The sequence below is a fragment of the Rattus norvegicus genome, chromosome 1 (genome assembly GCF_021556685.1).
Source record: "Rattus norvegicus strain SHRSP/BbbUtx chromosome 1, alternate assembly SHRSP_T2T, whole genome shotgun sequence".
Classification (NCBI taxonomy): Eukaryota; Metazoa; Chordata; class Mammalia; order Rodentia; family Muridae; genus Rattus; species Rattus norvegicus.
In genome coordinates this window covers 136,509,829-136,530,635 of record NC_141534.1, presented here as the reverse complement: position 1 = coordinate 136,530,635, position 20,807 = coordinate 136,509,829, and the positions used below count along the sequence as shown (strand labels likewise).

The following is a 20,807-nucleotide window of genomic DNA, read 5'->3' as shown; positions in this document are numbered from 1 at the left end:
TTCATATCTGCCACCATTTTCAGCGTCCCCTCTACTGGGCCTGGTAGACGCATTAATCATTCAGGGTGTCCATCTGTGTTGCTGTCATCTGGGCTGCTCCCTATGGTCAGAAAAGCAGCTGACAGGCAAATGCCAGACACTTGGCTGTTTGCACCTTGAGTGGTGACTGAAAGAGGAGTTACTTCTCTTTGCCTACATTTCAATGTTCCCTGAATCCAATTTACTCTCACAGAATTAGATATTCGTGCTCAGGGAGAATGGAGCAAAGTCAGTTCCTTTTGGATTTCTTGAACTAATATAGTTTAAATATCACTGGACAACGTCGACACAGACACACAGACACACAGACAAACACAGACACACACACACAGAGAGAGAGAAAGAGAGAGAGAGAGAGAGAGAGAGAGAGAGAGAGAGAGAGAGAGGGAGAGAGGGAGAGGGAGAGGGAGAGAGAGAGCATTCAGTTGGTAGTTATTTGAACAATTTGGTTTGCACCTAATTGGTTAACGGATGTTTGGTTTTAACCACAGAACTGCACTGTCTGCATGACCTGACTTCCTCCCACTGGGTCCCAAGCACCTCTAACTTCACAGCAAGCTGCCACCAAAACTTGGACACAAGGGTCTTCGAAAGGCACATATCCCAACCATGGCAAAGTGCAACCATGAGCTTTGACATACTGGGAAGTTTACTAAAGCCAGGGGTATTTATTATCAAAATGAAGCTTTGTTTAGGATATATAGCGACTACTGGAAAGTTCCCCACAAAAGTGAACCATTAGTTCAGTGTGAAGTTCTCCAGGAAACAGAAGTTCTGTGGTCTTTCCAGATGACGTAAACCTCAGCAGGTGCCGGAAGCTGCTGGCTTCAGCCTTCCTTCAGCTCGAGTCTAACCGATCCTCCGGTTTATTTTTAAAAGTGCACCTTGGAAGTTTTAGTCCTGCCTCTAGAAGTGAAGCAGCTACATCAGAAGGGTAAGTAACACATCCCAACTCTCCACACGCTCCTTTGGATCCTCAGACAGACACGTGGTTGGGTCGACAGAGCACGGGAAGTCAGTGTGTGCCTTGTGTGCCTGTATGCATGGCGCATGAGTGTGGTGTGTGCTCCCACCGCGTGGAGGCTAGCTGAAGGTCTTGGGTGTTCTCTGTCACTACCTTCCTTATTGTTTTGACACAGCACCGCTCACTGACTCTGGAGCTAGGCCAGCAGATCGCAGTGTCTTCGCCATGCTGGATGCTTTACATACTGTACCTAACTTCTTTGTTCTTAACCACGCTTTGGGCATCATTGCTCCCATTTCACAGGGGAAGAGGGTGATGTTAGGGAGGTACCACCTCCATTGTCTTAGCTGTAACTGTTATGAACAGCAGCAGTCACTCTATTTGCCTCTGAGAAGATCCTCTTCTGCAAAACAGGACTTCAAGAATCGTTGAATAAATTTATAAATTGGACACTTTATGAAGTATAGGAGTTACCTTCATCAAAGCCTTTGGATAAAGGAGAAAACCTATGTTCTACTTGTGGTCAAAAGACTAATGTTCTACATTTTTAATATCTATATTTTTGAGACTCTGTGTTTGTGTGTGTGTGTGTGTGTGTGTGTGTGTGTGTGTGTGTGAAGCCCCGGCTGCCCTGGAAATTGCTCTGTAGACCAAGCTGGCTTCAAACTCACAGAGATCTGTCTGCCTCTGCCTCTCAAGTGCAGAAATTAAAGGCACGGGCCACCACTTTCCAGCCAATCTTCTGTTTTTTTGCTACAAGGTCTCAATGTGTAGCTCTGGCTGACCTGGAACTCACTATATAGATCAGGCTGACCTAGCACTCATAGGCGCCCACATGCCTATGCCTCCCAAGTGCTGGAATTCTAGGTGTGTGCTATAGTGCCCAACTAGATATTCTTGATGACCATAGATAGATGCTGGCAAGATGGTTCAGTGGGCTAAGGTGCTGGTGACGTCTAATAACCTGTTTGATCCCTGCAAATCTACATGCTGTAAGGAGAGAGAACCAACTTCCACAAGTTGTCTTCTGACCCACACATGCACACACAAATAAATGTAATTAAAAATCTAGAGGCACCGCCAAAGAGTGTCTGCAATTTTATGCAGATCGTGTGTGTGTGTGTGTGTGTGTGTGTGTGTGTGTGTGTGTGTGTGTTTGTACACATGGTTGCTTCTGTTCTTTGTCAGATCAAAGGGATTTCCAATATGGTTGACAAAGTTTTTCAAGTTTAAAAAACAACCATAATTTATGGAATAATGATAATAGGAAAAAATGATTAGAGAATATTAGGGGCCTGAAGAGATGGCTCAGCAGCGAGCTCTTGCAGGGGTCCTGAGTTTGGTTCCTAGCACCATACGCAGCTTACAACCATCTGTAGCTCTAGTCCCCGGGGGATCTGGTGCCCTCTTCTGGCCTGTATGGACACTTGCACACCATGTAGTGCATACATACCTTGAATCTTAGTACTCAGCCTGCGGAGGCAGGAGGATCAGGAGGGAGTTCAAGGCTAGATTCGGTTGCTTAATGAGTTTGAAACTTGCAAGGGTTACACAGAGCAAACAAAGCAAAGCAAAACCAAAAAACGAACGATAAGACATCGGATCCTGGGGTTCTATACTATCGTTTTCCTTATGCACAACCATCATACTGTATGGATACTGAATAATTGCTGGGTGTTGCCCAGGAAGCAAAATTCAGCCCCAATAAGTGGATTGCAAGAATTATCAGCACGAATGACAGGAAACACGGATATCCCCATAAATTCAGTCGTCCTCGAGGTGCATGTGGTAGCCTATGTTGGTATCTACTTATGACAAAAGGAATCTTCCTATTGGAATTGGGTATTCCCCAGTGTGTTTCTCAGTAACCATGTTCTCATTGTCACTATTTGAACACATCCAGTTCACTCAGGGGATTAAAAAACAAAGACACTTTCTTTGAGAAAGAAAGGATGTGTGGAAATGTGCCTCATTTAACAACGTCTGCATAAACCCTTGACTCGATTAATTTTATTTGTTGAGATTGATAGGAGCATCTTATGGAAGGTGAAGTGACTTTCATCTGTGCATTAAGAGCGCAATAAGCTCCAGGAGAAGCACCATTGCATATGGTGCCACTTGGAACCAAAAGGCTGCAGCCCTCTAGGCTTCGTGGACCTGTATCAATCTTTCTGCCCCAGCATCTCCATATCTCCTCCCTACCTACCACCCGTACCAACATATGCACTGTCATGATGGGAGAAATGGAAGTTTTTTCTGCATAAACAATTTGTCCATTGGCCGTTCTCTGAGTCTGCCAACCAGGTTGCCAATTCTGATGTCGACACCTGTCCATTTGGAACAGGAATGAAAACAGCCACTCATTTCTGAGAGACCATCAAACACCCTGTCTGTGAGCAACAGCTCTCCCTTAACTGCAATCTGGGCAAGACATGAGTGGGTCAGGCAGACAGATAATTGCCGATCAGATCCTCCAACTCTTTCCGTGTCCTCAACATTGAAACTTTCCTATCCCTTCAGTACGGTGCAGTTTGGGGAGAGTCACCATCTTAGGGCTGTGTTATGAGCTGCTGAGACTTCATCCTGGTTATGGAATGGGATCTCACTATCAAGATATCAAGACTTGCTAGTGAGGGGATAAAGTCAATGGGCATTTTCAGGTGGTTTTCAAGACGACGTTCTCCTTGTGGAGAAAACACAGAAATGATGTCCAAGCACATTACAGTTAGACTCTGGGAAATACACACACTTTTCCATGGAATCCAGGATATCTCTTAGCAACCCCACCCATGTCTCTCTCTCTCTCTCTCTCTCTCTCTCTCTCTCTCTCTCTCTCTCTCTCTCTCTGTGTGTGTGTGTGTGTGTGTGTGTGTGTGTGTGTGTGTGTGTGTGCATGTGAGTACGGGGCCCTTTTGACACTTCACCTTGTGCTTTTTCCTTTGTCTTGTGGAACCCTGTTCTCCTTTTTGTGAGGGAACATCTTCCTGAATCCTATGTGGCATATATTTTAGCCATTGCGGCCAATGGCTTGCAGATGACATATCACCACTAAAGTGAACTTTCAGAGCAGCGTGGGCCCTGCCTTTGGGAGCTTCCTGCCTGGCACAGGCTGAGGACTAATGTGGGTTTAATGTTGTTATGAGCCAGGCAGCTGAGCCGGGCAACAATACGAGTCTGTTGGACATGTCTTCTGGGTTGTCATGTTCAATTTGCACATGACCTCCTGGCCAAAAAATGGGAAAGAAGTGGTAGAATGTGGGACTGAAAGCTCATATTATTGCTTTGACAGCTTCACTCATCTAGAAGTAATGCAAAATGCAATTTATATTTATAAACTCTGACCTCCTGCACAGAAAGGGAAAGTATCTAATGATGGGCCGAGGTAGTGGAGGAAGAAACAGATCTCAGTACAGCTGGAATTTGTCTACGTTTCTGCTCTTCAACCATTCAATTACAGTCAAGAGACAAATGAAGCAGGGACAGTGTGCTGGTGAGGTAGAGACACAATTATTTTATAGTGACTGGCTTCTGGCTTTGAGTCTTGGCAAGGGAGGCCACAACACGCCTTATTTCACTGGAGACAGATAATCTGCTTGCTCCCATCGGACAAAGGCCCTCTGCTTGTAGGTGTGTCATTATGCCCATCAGAGAGGAGAAAAGACACTGGCCAGTCAGTGACACTCCGGTAGGGTATGCACTTGGAAGTTCTTGAGAGAGGCTGACATGTTAATCCTATTAACCAAGATAAATCAAGTCAGGTCCGGTGGTAACTGGGGCATTATTCACTTTTGAGTGGAAATAGGCAGAAGGCAGAAAGCATCATCTTCCTTTGTGGATCAGGGAACTTACTGGCTTTTATGTGTCCCCGATTCATTTTGAACAGAATCCACCAGCTCACTGGGAGAATGAGGACATCATTGTCTGAATCGTCACATGTGAACTGAGTATTCCGACTAGTGTTTTAAATGCACAGTAGTTTCTGTAAAAGTTGGCTGCCTGGGGCAGGGGAGAAAATTCTGGGCTTTCCCTAAGGATGTAAAGGGACAGAAGCAGCCACCTTCACAAAGCTGGTTATGGTATGGCAGAAAACTGTTAAGTTACCACTTTTGGTCTGCGTGAAGAGTCTTGCTAGAGACCCAAGGATCAAACTTGAGAAGTGAACAGAGAGAAGTGGAACCGGGGCTGACAAGGTAGTAGAGTGTTGTAAAGTGTTTTCCCATGTTGCTAGTGATTCATTTTTTTCTTCTTCTTTGGGGAGTTAAAAAAAAAAAAAACCTCTCCTGCTTAAAGGTTTCCTAGATAGCAAACTTTTCTCTACTGTATCTCCCCATTACATCTCACCGCTGAGTTCTTATGTAGAATGCTTGAATACCTTTTTTCAAGCTGAGCACAATAGACTCTCTGTGTAGAATAGTGTATGAACCGAACTCGCCAACAGAACCGGCTCAGTTTCTCTGTTGTATCAGTTTAGGGCACAAAGTTTTCCATCTCTCCTGGAAGGAAAGCATCTGCAGAGTTCGGCTGGTCCATTGCTCAGGTTTCCCACATTTGGACAGTATTGATTTCAAGTCTTAGTAGCCTCTCAGTGCTAGAGGAGGGCAGTGTGAAGTGAGAGGAGCACACAGGAATCAGATGTGCGGGTGGTGTCTGTCTCCTTGGGGACCCCCATGAGAGATGTACTTAAGCATATCTTATGTATATTGTGTGTAGGATGTGCACTGTAGGTAAGGGATGTACTTATGGATACTATATAAGGTATAAGGGCTGGCCAGAAAGCCAGGGGAGGGTGGGATGCTGTCTTGGATGAAGACAGTCTCACATCTAAACCCTTCTCTTTGGGAACACACACAAAAAAGTTCTGAGACTGAAATGAAGATGCAAAAATGGGGAAGGGCCTGTCACAGGGTCCCCTAATATGACCACCATCTCTTTGTCCCAAACTCGAAATAGTAATATGGTTTCAGGAACTCTGCTTTGGTTCCTCTTTCCCAGTCCAGCTGCCCTCACTGACCTGAATTCTTAATTCTACCCCCACCCTGACCCCAGGTGATACTACAACCACTGACTCCCTACACTCACGAGTGTTGAAGACACAGGCACAAGGTCTGGGAGATTCTGGCACCACAAACACCCGTAGAATACTGTATAGTGACTTCTGGAAGGGGTGGCCAGGTAAGAAGTGGTTTCCTAAATACAACAAAGTAGTTATGGTCAGGAGTCTGTAAAGCCAGAATACAGCTTCAGTATCACACCAAGTGCCTTGTGGAACAGACTGTCAAGTCGGGATACAAGCTCAGAGGCTGGGTACTTCCCAAGCAGGCAGGTGAGATTTAGAGCGCTGTCCACTTTACCTGTTCAGAGGTGCCATGGGGGGCAGAAAACCATGCATAGTCCTTTCTACTTTGACCCCAGGGTTTTGGAAATACTGATAGGACAGTTTGACTGAGGGAAAAGACGAAGCATTTGGTAACTAAGCCTGGTGAAATCTCCTGGGATGTTGACTGTGGAGTGATCCTAAAATCCTCCTTTCCTTTCCTCCTTGCCCCACAAAGTGTTTCTCTTCCTCAAGCCCACTATGTCCGAAGAGTAAAGTGTAAACAGGGACCTTTATTTCAGGACTGCTTCTGAACAGAGTGTATGATGTAGCCTCACAGGTCCAGAACTTTCTCACCACCGAGCTCCTTGGTGAGGGCTTGGCATAGATGCAGGAATGGGGTGTCTAGGGATGCTACCCCTACCTGAGGCCTCCTAGAGCGCTAGGAGCCTTTGAGACGCTAATGCTCTGCAGCCGGCCCTGCAGGAGTTAAAGCCCCAGACAGACAAAAGCGAGGCCGCGGTGGCTCCTTTTCTCGGCTGTCAGCTGCAAATAGAACCGCTGCCCTCTGGACTTTAACTCCCGACAGAAAGGGCATTTTATTACAGGCTATGACAAGTTGCAGGGAGACCGCGGAGAACTCAATAAGAAGTAGCGGCGAGTGGAATCAAAAAACGCTCGGAATGTTTGGAAGACTGAGCGAAGATGGCTCCAAATGATAGGTGTGAGCGAGATTCAGGGTCGCGGCTGCGGGCTGGGCGGGGTGGGCGCCGCGCGGAGACACTGCCCGCTGCGGAGGATCAGAACGCATCTTGAGCCTTTCGTGGCCTTGCAACCGATACCCAGAGCCCATGGCCTACCCCAGCACCCTCTCTATAGCCGCGGCTGCAGCTGATTGTCTCCCAAAAGCTGGTCTTGTACCCTCCCCAAATAATCAACTTTGTGTTTTTCAATCATAGGAGGGAGATGGAGGCTTCTTCCCGGGCTGTTTTCCTCATGGTCTTCTGAGGGAAGATGTCTTTCTACAGTCTACGTCCAGCCTTTTGCAAACTTGTGTTCGACTTTATTCGAGATTCGAGTTGTCCCACACTTTATTCGAGATTCGAGTTGTCCCACACCCCCTTCTCTGAGAGAGAGAGAGAGAGAGAGAGAGAGAGAGAGAGAGAGAGAGAGAGAACAGCGGCATTTTTTTCTTCCAAGTTTTTATTCTTTCTTTTCTTCTGGGCTTGCTGCTTAACAAAGTGGCCACAGTCTTAGTTGTCGAGTGTCTTTCTGATTTCTCAGGGCTGGGTAATGTGTCCCCCTGTCCTCCCCCCTCGTAGCAGTTCTATAAATGTTTCAAACCATCTATATCCAGTGAAAACTCTCCAGACCTTTAGAGCTTCCACTGCTTAAAGTGCACTGTGGAGTAGGAGCCCCCTACACCCCCATAAGCACCCCAGCTCGATGTGGACCTTATAGGATTCAGGTTGGCTTGACGATGGCAGCTCAGGTGGAGGAGGCTGGAGAAGGCTCAAGGGACTTCTGAGGAACCCTGTAACACAAAAGGTGAAGTGTGTTTATCCCAACTTCAGCCTCAGAATTCCCTCCAAGAGAGTCAGAGTTGGTGGTTGCCAAAGCTAGCCCCCTCACCCCCACCCCCAAGCTCGTTTGCTTGAAGGGTCCAGCTCAACCCAAGCCCAAATTAGAAAGATTTTTGACAGTATTAATCAGGGCACTGTGCGAATTATTAAAAAGAAACTGCAGTTTCCTCTTCCTTTTCCAAAACTTATGAAAGAGAAGTGGATGGGGGGCAATCTTATCTAATTTGGGTGATCAAGGCAGAGAGAATAGATACATTATAAATTCACAGCGTATGGCACAAATGTTTCCCGCTTCCTGTGTCCTGCCTGGTAAAACAAAACAAAACAAAATAAAGCAAAAGATAGCTGGAAGCTTTGGGGTTCTTGTTTAATTGGAGAAACTCTATAAAAAAAATCCAACATTTAAAAAATTATGACCCCAAACAGGCAAGATCTCGAACCCATTTTGCCAGGTTCCCTCCACTACATAAGAAAGCAGCGCTTCCTAACTTTGTTTTTTCAGCCCCCCTTTTATGTCCTTTTCGGAACTAGCTCTTCTTTCTCTGTCAAAATGTGTCTGATTTTGGTAAATATTAATTATTCGTTCTCTCTGGAACCCTGTTACAGTCCCTAACCTCCTGGACCAGAGTATAAACAGACCCCATCTCCAGTGTCTAACAAAAGTCAGAGAAAGTTCATTTGGTTAGAACTGGGTCTGAAGCAACACCCTGGGTCCCCATTGGGTGCTGAATCACAGCTGCAAAGATGGATATTAAAATTAAATAGCCTCAAAACTAAGAACATGGGGGGGCACTCCACAAGACAGAGGATTTTTTTTTAAAACTAACAATGAGGATGTAAGATGAATGTAATGAGAGATTTTGCTTCTGTCCTGATGAACCACTAGCAATAATTGAACCATGAAGAGAAAACTCTGTTTCTCTCCTCTTGCTTTATTTTCTTAGAAGTCTTTCAGAACTAAACAAATGCAGGAAAGTTCTTCTCCAAAAGGCTGTCTGCTTACTACTGATGGAGAGAGGGTTGTGAAAGGATGTGGTTCTTTTCATTTAAAGAATAGCTTATGAAACAATTTTTTAAAACCTGTTTAAAAAAGTTCCTTCATTATTTTGATTTTGAAATGGTTGTGAGAGACATTTTGTAAACGAAATGACTTCCTTGGCATGGTCTATGGTAATGTGTATCCTTAAATATCTGAGAGTATAATAGGCACCATTGGGGAATAGGTGCCAGGTTGGGGATTGTATTCTCCGACCTTGTGTGTATCTGGAAAAAGTAAAAAGCAAAACTTAATATTCATGTCTGTGGTTTTTTCTCTCTCCTTCAATTTGGAATCTTGTTCCAATTTATACTCCAGAATCTAACTCCAGTCTTTGAACTTTCATTTCCTTATCTGTGTCTATGTACCACATCCCCTCTGTTCTCCTGGAAAGGGCAAACTGTTGAAAGAAAGAGGCACACATCTTGAATTTCCCCCAGATCCTTCTAGAAAGAAAATGAACAGGGAGGGGAGGATTTGAGGCAAAGGCAGTGGATGCCTCTGAAAAACAGTTGTACTTAGAAGAAAGGTCACCTACCGACAGTCCAAGAAAGAAATGTCATGGTAAGTGAAATTGCTCCGGTTTAGGTGGTCTTACTGTGGGAAGCAGATGGGCAGGGGGAGTCTTTGGGAATTGTATGATGGAGCATGAAGCGAGAGCAAACTTGTAAGGAGCAATCAATTCGAATGGGATCCTAGGATCCCTCCTCCATTCCCAACTTTTGCAAACATTTCAAGTATCTTGCTGAAGTTCTGGAAGATGGCCAGCAAGGAAAGACCATTTGCTCTGGGAATGCTGTAGGCTGTCTCACCTCCGTTGGTATAACAGTTGGAGGGCATTTGTTGTTTGCCGGTTTTTTTCCTTCCCTTCAGAGACTCGGAATAACAAACTCAAGTGGTCGACCTCACCCTTGTCTTTCTTCCTTAGCAAACTTGACAACGTGGAAGAAACGTGACATGTGGATTATTAAAGAGCAGCAGGCTGACTTTTAACCCTGGGTGCATTGCTCAGACCCCATTACCTGTGCATTTATACTGGGAGTGCGTTACAAGAATTACAGGGTACTAAGCCACAAAGAGGCGATGAGAAAGCAGAGGTAAGAGGTTGTAAAAATATCAGGGAAAGCAGGATGTGTATCTTACCATTTTCAACCCTCAAATGGATGGATAATGCCTTTCAGAAAATTAACTGCTCCTTTAATACCGGGGTCAGTTTCTAAGTCCAAGGAGAAAGAGATGAATTTGAAAAAAGTGCACCATCTTCACTCTGACTCTCCATGTTTTCAGAGTTTCTTAGGGTTAAAAAATCCTCTGTTTACTTAAACAAATTCTTAGCTTCAGGAACAAAAGCCATCTGCAAGGTTTTTCTTAAGGTCTTTTCTTTCAGATACAAGTTCTACCTTCATTCAGTTACAAGCACTTCTCAAACGGTGAGAAACTTTGTTGCTATGGGTCATGGTCCACAGATGTTTCCTAAGTGAAAACTTTGTAAAAGTCAGAGAACTCAGAGAGTATTTACTTTGCACTGCTAATAAAATGATAAAACAAAACCAGTGGAAATCATTCAGGAAAAAGTGTGTGTGTGTGTGTGTGTGTGTGTGTGTGTGTGTGTGTGTGTGTGTTACACTAATCAAGCCATTATTACCCTGTGGGTTTGTATTTCTGGGCAGCTATTGATGGAATAAAATAGGGAAGGATTCATCAAATATCTAGGGTGTTCTTTCAAAATTAACAAGAAAGGGGTGCACAGTAAGCTAATAATAAGAACTGCTAATAAGAACTGTTACTGTTACTCTTTAGTCCTTTGGGTACCAATTTGTATATCCTGTTGCCAAGGCAAAGGTAATTATTGAATCTATCCTAAATCTGAGTGATGGAGTAGTCAGAAATGACTCCATCTGACAGAAGAGCCAGGAGGCAACTGATGGATACTATTGTCCAGATGTGACCCTCCATTAACACTACCTATCAGCATCTGGATCCTGTCACTGGTCCCCATCCCAGAGCCAAGAGGACTGCCTGGCATAGTCCAAGCATTTCCAAGGATTTCTACGCTGCATTCCACCCTTCACCAAATGAATAGGTGAGGAGACTTAACCTAAACCCTGTCCCCCTCTCCATCTCCACCTGCCTTATTGCCCCTCTCCAGACCCATTGTTTGGCAGGTGCTGGCAATTTACTCCTTATCTTGCCTGTTTATGACGGATTTTTTAAAATTAATAACAAAGGGAGAAGTGGTATTAATATTAATTAACACCATAAAATGAAACAGTTTTGGGATCTCACCCAGTGAATCCTCACAGTCTCTAATTGGAGCTTTGGAGAAAGGGGAGGAGGAGAGGGGAAAGGGAGGGGGATGTGTGTGTGGGGGGGAGATACAGATGACCTACTGGGTGACAGGCACAGGTTGGAAGGGTGACATTTTATTGTAAGCCTCCCAATGAAAGGAAGAAAAGGAAGGGACCAGTCAATTTAATGCAGGGACCAAGAGTGCAGGAGTGTTGCTAAGAGACAGAGATGCTGGTAAAGTTCTATCACAAGCCCTACTCTGACCTTATGCAAATAGAGGCGGCCAACTCTTTGTGGAACGGCTGAAAATTCCACCCCCTGTGTCACCAATACCTGGCATCGAGCCTTTCATTCAAATGTTCTCTAAACACACACACACACACACACACACACACACACACACACAGAGGATGTGACAAAGTGTGACACATCTAGGGGTTTTAACGTACACACACAAACCTCACAAGAATATGGGGAATAGTAATAGTACTAATAATTTTTAAATGGGAGGGGGCGGTCAATGGCAGATCTTCCTGAGGAATTGTCACCCACCCTTACCTTCTGTCACCGGCATCTTCCTTTAGCTGTAAAGCAATCTGACGAGTCAGAAATTGCCCTCTCCTTGCAGAAATAGACGCCTATTAAGATACTGAGGTAGGTGCTCAGATATTGTCATAGTTCACAGCCGGAGGAGGAGTGTGAGAAGGGAAGGTGTGAGGGTGGGTGGGCAGGCTGAGAGAGAGCTTGGTGTAGAGCAATCATAGTTCATCGCATCCCCCCCCCCCCCAGAGAGAGAGAGAGAGAGAGAGAGAGAGAGAGAGAGAGAGAGAGAGAGAGAGAGAGAGGAGAGAAACTTTTCAGTCAGCATTCACATTCATCTGTCCACTCTGTAGGAAAAAGAAACTTGGTGGAATGTGTCTTTTAGGGAGTTAGATATTCTTAGAATTCACATTGGGAGGCCGACGGGATACATCCCAGTGAGCTAGGGGGTACTGGCTGTAGAAAAAGGTCTCCTCATCCTAACAGAGAGGTGGGAGGTAGGTTGTGCCTTTGAGGACTCACCGGGTTGCCTCTGTTTAGAGCCCTCAGACTGAGGGGCGGGCTGTGCCAGCTGGCCCTGGGTTCCAGAAGGCCCGACCCTTGCGCTCCGTGGAGCAGCCCTTTGAGAGGCAGAGAGAAACCTGACTTGGGGCTGCAGGGTCTGGCTTTCCCAGTTTCTGCAGCACTCTCTTTCTTTTGCAGCCTCACTTCTACGAGTCCCCACTCCCTGTCACCCAGAGTTAACTATTGGTCTTCCCCTGGGTCGGAGTATAGGAAGTCATTCACCAGCCCAAATGCGGCTCCTAAAAATAACTGTCCTAGCGTATACCAATCCGGAGAAGTTGCACATCACACAGAGAAATGGGTTACTTTCACAGTTCTTAGCCACCCTTGGGACTTGAGGACCTTGGGACTGCCTGTCAAGAAGAGGGCAGGTAGGGCTTTTCTCAGCAGCTGCACGCGCGCCCCTGCACAGCCCCGGGGACTCCGGGGAGGACTGATAGCAGCTAGAACCTGACCCAAACTGGAAAGCGGCTTGCTCCTTCCACACTCATTTCCTACAAAACAGAACAGAATCTTTTTTTTTTTTTCCCAAGTGAGGGCAAAGCCCAGCGCACACAACTTGGAAAACTCAATTTAGTCAGCCTGCTTGTTACATTCCACTTCCTCCCTCTCTTTTGATTTCAATATTGATAACAAGCCCACTGCTCTGCGCATCTTTATGATAATAGTTGCAAATGAGTACCGGGCTGCCTCCCACCCCCTGGACTAGGAGCGTTTCGTGCAGTCAGTGGCAAGTAACTTCTCAGGATAACTTCTCCCCCAGATCCTCCCCCTCCCTCTTTTAATGGTGGGACTTTTCATAATGTGCACAATACTATTAAAATTTCATATTAGCACTGTGTATGGTGAACTTTGTAATGGGAAATTCAATAGCTGCTGTAAATATTAATGGATATGAAATGAAGCCACAGCCTCGACCAGCCCTGACAGTAAAACGGAGTGAGCATGTGGCGGCCCCGGGGCAAGAGAGGCCTTTCCTCTTGTCGCTCTCGCTTTATTACATTAGCACTGGCCTCCCCACGCCGGCGTGGGCTCAGAAGCCGAGGCGCAAGGGTCACCCATGACAAATGTCCCCGTGTCTCGCCAACAGGCCCCGCCTGGCCCTGCCACTCCATCTGCTCAACAGGCCCCTGGAGAGTGCTTGCGGGTGTCAGTTTCGGGCACAGAGCTCTTGAGAGCACCAGGTTTCCAAAAAAGATTGCAGTGGTTCGGGTGCCTCCTCAAGTCATCGCTCCCTGGACGCGGGGGAGGGAACAACTGCAAGCGCGCACGTGTGTTAACGAACTCCGAGTGGCATTCTGGGGTTGAAAGAGGTACTCTGAAAAGTCAGATTCTCGTTCTCTTCTAGACCCATAGCCCACCTTCCCCAAGCCCTATGCCAACCCCAGAGCCCTAGCCCGCAGGACCGGTCTCAGAACCCGCCTAGGCTCTTTTTGCTGACAGCTGCCATCGCCTCCAGGGTCCCGGAGCAGGACTAGGGTCGTAAACTGACCCACGGGCGCCGGTTCACTCCGCCCCCAGCCTAAACCGTCCCGGCAGGCTATTTGCAGCGCTGTGCGAACTCTCAGAGTTTAGGCCTTGGAGCCGCCAGCGCAGCCTTTTCTCAGTCTGGAATCTTCCAGAAACCAGTGGGGAGTGTGCTGCGTAGACTGCGGGAGTCCCGGTAGTTCTTCCAGCAGCAGAGGAGCAGACCCGGCCTTTTGGAAATCGGGGTCCCTACTGGGGAGAACTGCGCGCAGGCAAACGTGGCCGTCAACACCTTGTGATGCGAGTTATTTCTACCGGCTGGGAACGATCCAGAATTGAGTGGTAGGCGACGCGCCTGCCTGCTCATAGTATTTATGTTGTACCGACAGCACTTAGGAGTCCTTAGTTTTTAGATGGGACATTAATCTTCACTTGTTAGGAGATCGGCTGTCACCATTGAGCAAGGGCCTTCCCACTTCTGAAGGCCGATGGTCTCCCAAGCTCCGCCACCCGCTAACTGGACGATGTGGGGACAAGCAAGGCAGTGTGCAACATCCAGGAGCAAAGCGGGGACACAGCGGGCCCTGCTGCCTTTCAGGAGACGCCTGGCTGGAGAGGGAGGTTAAGGGAGCTCAGGACCATAGCGGCTGGTTCCTCTTTCATTTTTTTCTTTTTTTCTCCCCTCAGAGAGGGGAGAAAGGGACGCTTTCTTATTGTAAAGAAGGTTTTTAAGGCAGAATGCTCGGCTTACAAAAGTAGCGTGCTTGCCGCGGAGTTGTGAGTCTTCCCATTTCACTGCCACTGACTGCAGAGTCAGTCGCTACCTCCCTCTTCTACAGCCTAGCTGGGGACACATTTCTATTCCAACTACCCCCTCCGTCTTTAAATTGTTTTCTGCCCAGTTTCTCATCGCGCACGGAATCAATCCAAAGCAGCGCTGCTGCTGGTATTCCCTCATTTGCTCTCCGGGTACCCAAACATCAGGACCCAAAGGAAGGGAAATAAAGGTGGGATTGAAACACCCCAGGGGTTCCCAGGCAAAGATTGCTTCAACAAGCTAACCCTGTATTCCAGACCCCTGGCATTGCTTCAGGTGTGGTGTGCTGGTCACGAACCCTTGGCCAGTCTGCCCCTCCTCCTCAGTGAGCTGAGAGCCTCAGCACGCCTTTGGCACCACTAAATGCACGCCCCTCCCCAACCCCTCCAGGATCTTGCAACTTTTCCCGCCTTGCCCTTATAAAAGAGTTACACTTTCGAAAAAGACTTAAAAAAAAAAAGAAGAGAAGAAATGGATATAGGTTTTGTAACCGTTAAATAACTTTCCCAGCGTGTATTAAAGGAAGATTGTATTTTATCAACAGCTGATTGATGCCCGTGTGATCCTGTCGGTGTGTCTATAGTATCATATTTATTTAACCTGCTGGGGGACCGTGTTCAGGGGCAGCCTGCTCACGCTGACAAGAGCGTGCACATTACACACTACCCCAGGTATTTTGATTGATTGTTCCCACCCCAAAGCCTTTGGTTCATAATTTAGCACAGCGGGTTCTGCATCACAGACTAGGCTAAAAAAAAAAAAAAAAAGAATCCTGTAAGAGATTTCAATGAACAACTACTGACAAGAAACCCTTTTCTACCTGAACCCCCCAAATATTTTAAATGCCCTAACAATCACAGAACATCCAACTCTCATTTACCCCATTTTCCCACAAAGTGGGTATCAGAGAATTCATTTTGAGTCTGTGGCTGGCCCAGTAAGTATTTCTTGAACTAGGGGTGAAGTGGTGAGGACACTGCTTTTTTTCCCCCTCTTCTTTCTCTTTCTCTTGCAATAGCAGGCTCGAGGTGCTGAAGGAGCAAGGGAGAAAAGAATGGATCTTTCCCACAGATGCTCCTCTTGTGTGGCTTTGGAATGTAGTTCCTAGGGTCTTTTGCTGGAATCACTACCATTGTTTAACTCCACGAACGAGGAAAGGCCCCGTTTTTTTTTCCCCTTTCAGAAGACAAACTCTTCAGTGTACCTAAGAAACACTCAAAATATTTGCATATTTTAAAGAAGTGAATCACTTCAGCCAAATGTAACCTGAAGTTAGTAATACTATTGCAGAACCCCACAAATAATCGATCCTCTCTTAAGGGAATTCTGAGAAGGCAGCTTGTTGGGGAAACTTACTTTTGTGAGCACCAGCAAAAGCACGTTTTTAACTCGTGTGCACTTAGACAATTGCTTTGGCTGTGATAAAAATGGGACACACATTCCAGTATTATTGTTGTTTTGGCTAGTAATTTTTTTTTAAGGGATGAGGAAACAAGTTTGAAACGTGTGCTGTGTCCATGGACAAAATGCTGCTGCTTGTGCCTGGTGTGGTCTTTTAGAGAGTCTTGAAGCTTGAAAGGACATCTAGGCAGCATCCTGAGTCTAACCAACTCCAACTCTGTCTCCAAGTTTATTTTGGCATTTTAGGTTGGATGGGATGGTCACTATCAAAATGGCCAATGGCATGAGTTTCCAGGGTGTAGATATGTAGACACTAAAGAAAGCTATCAAGGGAATATTTACCCTCCCGTAAGTTAATATAGCCATTACAGTTCCCTACTTCATTTTAGGGTATTATTGGGGCAAAACGGTCTTTTTATTTTTTTAATCTATCTGGTGATAGTAGCTACTGTTGATAGTGATTATTAAAGCTTCCTACTTCATTTCTTCTTCATTTTTGAATATTATCCATAGGAGCTATAATTGGGCTTGATATATGCCTTTAAATAAGGATAAAGACCTTAAGCCAAGGTATACATTCTCTCTTTTCTAGTTAGTACTAAATGTCCCTTTAAAAAAATTCTGCCACTAGAGTCTTTCTTCTATCCTCTCATGTGTGGGGCATGTTTGAGAGACACCGGTGGTATCTTTTCTTTGTCAGTAATACCACGCTCAGCCACTCTTTTTATCTCTAGATGTTGCTATTTATCCTTAAATGATATTCAATGAAAAAGAAAAAAAACCCTCAGAATATTTGAAAACTCCAGGAAAGGCATCTCTCTGCTGAGAAAACAGCCATGATCAAATGTAAGTGCAGACACAGAGAAGAAAAAGGTAAGCTGGCAAGGACAATATTTACCCTCCATGGCAGCCAGGGGCACTAAGGCAGACCCAGCACAGTGAAGGAAAGGACAGTGGTTTGTTTGCAGTAAACACATTCTGTGCAATTTAATTACACATGCTAAGAAAGTATTGAGGTATCCTATGAATCTATTTGTGGTCACTTTTTTTCAAAGCCTTTAGAAATCTTGGTTTACATTGAGAATGGCCTCCCCCCTTGTCTGTCTGTCTGTCTCTGTCTCTGTCTGTCTCTGTCTCTGTCTCTGTCTCTCTCTGTCTCTCTCTCTCTCTCTCTCTGAAACAGGGTCTCACGTAGCTCTGTCTGGTCTCTAACTTGATGTGTACTTTGGAGGATTACCTCGAGTTTCTGGGACCTGCCCCTACCTCCTGGGATGACAGACATGTGCTATCTTGCCTGGTTTATGTGGTGCTGGGATTGAACCCAGGGTCTGGTGTATGCTCATCAAGTGCTCTAAAAACTGAACCACATTTTGGCTCTGTGGATAAACTTTTTGAAAGAAAAAATTAAACTACTACCAGTTCTCTTTAATAATGAATAACACCATCTCATATATTGTTTCCTGGGGAATATTTTGATTAGTTTAGATACATGCTGATATGCACACATATGAATTAACCTCTTTGAAGTTTGGCTTGCTTCTTAATTGTATAGCTCTGGGTAGGTTACTCCATCCCTCTGTTCCTGAGTTCTTTTAGGCAGAGAAAAACTAATCATAACTGTTCTCAGGGATAATCGTGTTATCAAGGATTGTCAAAAGCCTGTGTGAACTAACTTCCAAGACGCTCTTCAAAGAGAACTGGCAGGCATAACTCCTAGCCATCCATCAGCTGTTGCTATAGGCCATGCTATACACGGATGTTTTAATATCATTATTAAAAATATGGCTTTTTTCTGGTCATCTGTGGTGTTGTATGATCAGTTGCTAATACTCAAACTAAGGATGAATTGGTGTAAGTTGCTAAAAAAAAAAAGGTACTGTACATACTTAAGTGTCAGCAGAACAAAACTGCCCCCAAGGAGCTTTGGGGCGATCTTTGTCTTTCTTGTGTCTTAGGTTCAAGACATACTAAGTCACCTTGTATGTCAAGTCCAAGAACAAATTTCAGCTCCAGAAAGTGGTGAGAATGCCACCAAAATGTTTGTACACCAAATACACACTGAATCAGAGAGACTTGGCCGGAAACTCCTGGAGAGCCAAATAGCTATGTCCTTGGTTTCCAGCCCCTTTCCCTGTTATTTCCTAAGGACACCAGCATACTTCTTTCTCAAGCTTGTAGAATGCTAGCACCTATGTCCTCCACAGCATACTTGAAGTCTCTCTGTTAATGTTTAACATGGCAGAGGCATTTCAGTTTTCTTTGTTAGAAACATCCTTTTGCAACACACATTTTAGATATGCACTGTTAGGTTGCCCAAGGCCAAATTTACTTCCTACGAGAAAGTGGTATGTTCTGGCAACACCTTAGACTGTCAATTGAAAACTAGGACATCAATATAAAAATAATGTAGGTTTAAATAATAAAAAATTTAGGTTCTGCTTGTTTCCTGATCCACATGTTGAGGTTGGGGTTCTAACAATACCAGCCTCGACTGGAAACTGTGGTAACATTACCTGACTATGGAGTCTCTTTGTTTGCGAGCTGGTCCTATTGCCACTTCTAGCAGCAGTAACTTGAGAGCACAACTGAAAGTGGAGTTGCTGGGAGGTGGTGGACAGAGTCCTCCCCTCCCCTGCAGGTCACCTTCGGTGGCTACAGAACAAGACTTTCTGTTGTTACCGTCAGATCCTAGAACTTCGAGGGTGAATAGTTTTCATTTTTGTCCTCCCCCCAAGGAACACCTGGATGAAGCCAAGACCGGAGCTGGTGTCCTCAGGTTCATCAACATTAACCTCAGAAGGAACCACATCCTTCTTCTCCTTCAGTTGGTGTCTGTGTCCTATTCAGTTCTTTTATTGACAATGCCCTGACTGCTATAAGGAGGTCTGTTTCTATTCCGTATGTATCTCAAACACAGGAAGTCCCAGAACTCTGGACTTTGTGGACAGTTAACTTAATCCAAACCTGGGATGGACTTTGTATATCAGATAAAATGTCTTCTTCCAGATGTCGTTTGCTGTTGCTTGGTTTAATCTGACGGTGAAGTTCAGGTATTTGAGTTCAGCTTCAGTGCTGGGCATTTCTCACTTTCCCCTAATTATCTTTTTTTAAAAAGGATTTTTTATTTTATGTACATATGTACACTGTTGCTGTCTTCAGACACACCAGAAGAAGGCACCGGATCCCATTACAGAGGGTTGCGAGCCATCCTGCGGTTGCTGGGAATTGAACTCAGGACCTCTGGAAGAGCAGTCAGTGCTCTTAACTGCTGAGCCATCTCTCCAGCTCCTCCCTAATTATCTTTAAGATGATGGTGAAGGTGACATCACTGAACTACATAACCCTTCTTCTTCCTACGTCTCCCACCATTGTTCCACAAGCCTGAAACGAATCTTTGACTTTCTCATATCCAGGCAAACAGTAGTGTCAAAGTTGCCTTTAAGGGGTTGGGGATTTAGCTCAGTGGTAGAGCGCTTGCCTAGAAAGCGCAAGGCCCTGGGTTCAGTCCCCAGCTCCGGAAAAAAAAAAAAGAAAAAAAAAGTTGCCTTTAAAACACCAAACAGGGGGCTGGGGATTTAGCTCAGTGGTAGAGCACTTACCTAGGAAGCGCAAGGCCCTGGGTTCGGTCCCCAGCTCCGAAAAAAAGAACCAAAAAAAAAAAAAACAAAAAACAAAAAAACAAACAAACAAAAAACCACCAAACAGACCTTAGCATGTCCCCAAGGTCAGTTGTTTCCTGTGTACGGAATGTGAGGTTGAACAAAGTACTAGAGTTCGTCTCTAATTCATAAATAAATTCCTTTTTAAAGTATTGCTCCCTTTGAGATCTGGCAAATAGTTAAACTAGTTTACATATTTCTCTTCTCTCCTCTGCCTTTCAAGCACAGCTCAGAAGTAAGCAGACACTTTAACAGGCTTCCACGGGAGAGAGCTTGCTTTTTACTGCCTTCTTCATAACAGAGCTATCAAAAATAAGATAATGCCCAAAGATCTGGAGCCTAATCACCTTTCTTGCTGAGTTTAAAGAGTCCTGAGGCTCTTTAAGTCAGCCCTGGTTGTGCATGAAGGTGACTGAGGTGTTTGCTCTGCCCCATTTTGATGGAGAGGGTAATGTGTTTGCCAGATAAGGGGAAAGGGACCGGCCACAAACACAAGGCTCTGTTTGATAAACCCTGACATGGTTAACCATTTTTCACACACATGAAAGGAAGCTTTCAGACCCAAGGGAAAATAGAGGTGTCTATTCAAGCTCACTCATGTTTATCAAGACAAAAAGGGTAAATAAAGAAAGTTGGCATCCTGGAGTCTATTTAATTAATGAGCTCCAGAGATTATTGTGAAATTGAAAAGTTGGATAACGTACAAGTTTGTTTTTTTTTTTTTTCAGTTGTGATTTAGTGAGAGCTAAGTTCTTCAGGCTCGTAGACATGGAAAAGAGTTATTTTGCTGGCCCTGGGTTGACCCACTGGCAAGGTGTAGGGCCCATAAGAAGGAATCCTTGAGTTGAAGTTAAGCCTTTCTAGGGCTGCTCTGTGTTCTTGGAATAGAACACTATTTGAAATCAGTGTTAAAATACACGATCAATGATATACTTTGTAAAGAGGCCTGAAAGCAATTGATAAGGCTGGGAATAAAAGTGCCCTGCCTGGCATACACAGCAATTTGAGGTCGGTCTGTTCTAGAACTCCAGAAAATGTACGTGTATTATAAAGGCATTTTGAAAGAAATAACTGGCTGTGGGGTTGCAGCCAAGGCGGTAGGGAATGCCTAGCATAAACGAGGCCGTGGGTCTG

The 20,807-nt window shown here is 45.2% G+C and overlaps 1 long non-coding RNA gene across 1 annotated transcript; it reads left to right on the top strand.

Annotated features, from left to right (window-relative positions):
- Nucleotides 1-530: 530 nt before the first annotated feature.
- Nucleotides 531-19,652, top strand: LOC102553173 (uncharacterized). Its single transcript, XR_015647082.1, has 10 exons — nt 531-973; nt 6,050-6,175; nt 6,926-7,039; nt 7,277-9,500; nt 9,865-10,033; nt 10,909-11,019; nt 11,810-11,879; nt 15,158-15,284; nt 16,749-16,887; nt 18,750-19,652. It is a non-coding gene; the product is annotated as an uncharacterized LOC102553173 (long non-coding RNA).
- Nucleotides 19,653-20,807: the final 1,155 nt, after the last annotated feature.